General features: G+C 47.1%; 1 long non-coding RNA gene across 1 annotated transcript; it reads left to right on the top strand.

Annotated features, from left to right (window-relative positions):
- The first annotated feature begins 1,819 nt into the window (after nt 1-1,819).
- LOC143105899 (uncharacterized) lies at nt 1,820-2,524 on the top strand. Its single transcript, XR_012983567.1, has 3 exons — nt 1,820-1,925; nt 2,009-2,054; nt 2,128-2,524. It is a non-coding gene; the product is annotated as an uncharacterized LOC143105899 (long non-coding RNA).
- The last annotated feature ends 690 nt before the right edge of the window (nt 2,525-3,214 follow it).

Below are 3,214 nucleotides of genomic sequence, written 5' to 3'. Positions count from 1 at the left end.
AAGAGATCATGCAAGAGTGTACAGAGGAATGCCCTCAGGAAGCTATCAAATGCATCGGAAAAGCTCTGGAAAGAGATAAAACTCAAAATGTTGATTGGATCTCTGCTGTCACATGTAACATCGATGCACTGCCAGAGGGGTGTAACATCTCAGAGCCAATCCAGCCGCTTGCAGTGGAAGACATCAGAGTTGCCCAGAGTGCAGACTTAGTCATTAGCAGAGCTCTGGCTTTGAAAAGAACACATGCATTCTTGAATAAAGACAAGCTGGCAGAAAGTGAGGCAGTGAGACAACTTCTCCGAGTGGCCCCGTCTAAAGATTGATGGAGATGGCATCCTCAGAAGAGAGACTGCAGCGAGAAAGCAGTTAGTTGTTCCTGATTCCCTGAAGCCTGTTGTGTACAAGCATCTCCACGAGGAAATGGGACACTTAGGTGCTGATCGAATGGTGGCTCTCGCGAGAGAACGGTTCTTCTGGCCAAAAATGGAACACTACGTTACCCAGGTGTGTCGCTGCATAAAAAGGAAAAAACCTAACAGAATAATCAGGACACCTATCCAGAGCATTGAGACCTCTGTACCGTTTGAGATGATCTCTATTGACTACCTACACTTGGACAAGTGTAAAGGAGGTGAGGAGTATATACTTGTAGTTGGGGATCATTTTACCAAATACGCACAGGCCTACGCAGTCTGGGAAGACCGCGGCCAGAAAACTCTTTGATTTTATTATGCGTTTTGGTTTCCCATCCAAGATACATCACGATCAGGGAAAAGAGTTTGAAAATACTCTCTTTCGCAAGCTACAAGACTACTGCGGTATTCGCCATTCACTCACCTCCCCATATCACCCTCAAGCTAATCCTGCAGAGCGCTTCAACAGAACGCTGCTGGGTATGTTGCGCACGCTTGAAGAGTCTCAGAAGTCAAGGTGGAAAGAACACCTAAACAAAGTGGTCCATGCCTATAACTCAACTGTGCACGAAGCGACGGGATTCTCTCCATTCTTCCTTCTCTTCGGTCGTGAGCCAACTTTACCAGTCGACCTAATGTTCCCCAAGAAAGGAGGAGAAAGGAACCAGTCACAGACTGGTTATGCCGAGAAGTGGAGAGAAGTCATGCAAGAAGCCTATGCTATTGCGATGCAAAACATGAAGAAAAGTGCAAAGAGAGGACAGAAAAACTACAATCAGCGCACATGGAGTTCTGTTCTGGAGCCAGGTGATCATGTTCTGGTGAGAAACCTCACGCCCAGAGGCGGTACTGGAAAGCTAAGTCAAGGGAAGAGAAAGGCCCCGATAGTCCAGTGTACGTGATTGAACCATTACAAGGACCAGGGAGAAGACGTGTGTTACATCGTAACCTACTTCTACCATGCCCTTACCTGGTTGAAGAGCCAGAAGGTCATGAACCCAACCTGGAAGAGAAAAACAACAGAAGAAAAGCAAAACAGACGGTAAGAAGGGATCATACAGCCAGACGTGATACTTACCGAACAGACACAGACAGTTCCAGTGAGGAGGAGTATCGTTTCTGGACAGCAGTGAGACATGCTGAGGCACCTCTAAATGCAGAAGCAGAAGAGTTCTGTCCGAGAACAGAGACACCCCGAGACAGGCCTGTGAGGACGCTTGTACCGGAGTTGCAGTCTGAGGAGGAGCCTGTTGAGGAAAGACATACCTTGTGTAACAGGACAAGGTCCACGCCCCTTGTCTAGGTCAGGAGTGCCATTGCAAGTGGCTCTTGGCATTCGGAGGTGAGCCAATCAGCATATAGTAGTGGCTATATTAACTTCAGCTTTTAATTTGAAAGCTGACGTCATAGCTGCATACTGTTGTTTGTCCACCTGACTCCTGCCTTCACCGCGGGATCCCTTGTGCTCTTTTGGCCTCCTGCCCGCTGTGCATGCTTCCAGTGACATTCCTGGTAGGTTATCGTGGCATTGCATTCGTTGTAGCTTTCCCTGTATGATGTAGGCTAGTTAGTTAATACAAACTTTGGGGTTTTAGGACTGCTGTCGGTCGCAGAACATGGGCCTCATAACCAACCTGATCGGTACGTAAGTTTAACTGTCTTTAAAATAATATGTAGCTTGCGTGGGTTTTAATTGTATCTTTTCATGTAACAGAGCTTGGTGGTAACACAAGGAGCGGCAACATCAAGGCTACTTTGGTCCGGGTTTCCGAACGCTGCTGTTTTGTTTTTACCTAAGTTGTGATGGTCGATTTTACATGTTTTGTTTATTGTATGTTTGTATACATTTTAGCTTTCACACGGGAGAATAACTGTATATCGATGGACGCTCTCGTCCAGTAGACCTTAGCTACTGTATTACGATGTTCACCACACTATGTGAGTGCATATACTGTGCATTGTGCGTATTAGGAGTATTGGCTCCTTCTTTGATTCTCCTCTCGTGCCGGACAGGAGCTGCAGGCCAACTGGGGTGGCGGACTATCTCGAGGTGGTGGCGTCCCTTCACTTTTCCTGCTGTGGTGCATTTTGAGTATTTGCTATTGACATTCACGTGTGGTGTGTCTGTAGCCCCTGTCCCTGATATGCTCTCCAGCCCTGGGTAAGCTCCAGCCCTGTTCCTGGCTCCTTCCACCCCTCCTCAGCCAGTACTCTGATGAGCTCATTCTGGTGTATGTATGTGTGTGTGTCATGTGTGTCCAGGCCTTGTAGGCCGTTTGTGTCAGTGCCTTAGTGGCAAAAAGTCTGACTGTCTGGAGAGAACTCACTCCCTATATGTTTTTTAATATTTGTTAATAAAGTGTACTGACAGTGACAATGTATTTTTGGAACCACGCCTCTGGTTTTCTGTGACCACGAACCTGTGTTGCCTGGTAGGGCTTCATGTACTAAGTTAGCCCAACTGATTGAATATTCTGAGGGGCAGGACCTCAGATGGCGTAGTCGACATTTTTATTTGAGAGCTAACCTACCACTTGCCACACTTGGAGAGGGAGATTGATGTTCCAGCTGTTGAATCAGAGGATGAGCGAAGTGATACCGAGACATGGAGAGATACCTAGCGTTCATGGGCTTCGGAAAAACCTTTTTCCCAGTGAAAACATCATCATTCCGCGTCATTCACGTCACGTAATGTGTGAGTCAGAGGTCGGAAACTGGGGCTAGATTTTGCTAACAGAGTTGCCCAGTTAGGGGCTCGTCATCACTTTTGTCGTCACATTGTAGTTCGTTTGTAGTCCATG

This window comes from Alosa pseudoharengus, unplaced genomic scaffold (genome assembly GCF_046254945.1).
Source record: "Alosa pseudoharengus isolate Yale_2024_CS ecotype anadromous, Long Island Sound unplaced genomic scaffold, YU_APseudo_1.1 YU_APseudo_1.1_scf_6, whole genome shotgun sequence".
Taxonomy (NCBI): Eukaryota; Metazoa; Chordata; class Actinopteri; order Clupeiformes; family Clupeidae; genus Alosa; species Alosa pseudoharengus.
The sequence above is the reverse complement of the archived record's forward strand: the minus strand, read 5'-3'. Positions and strand labels throughout refer to the sequence as shown.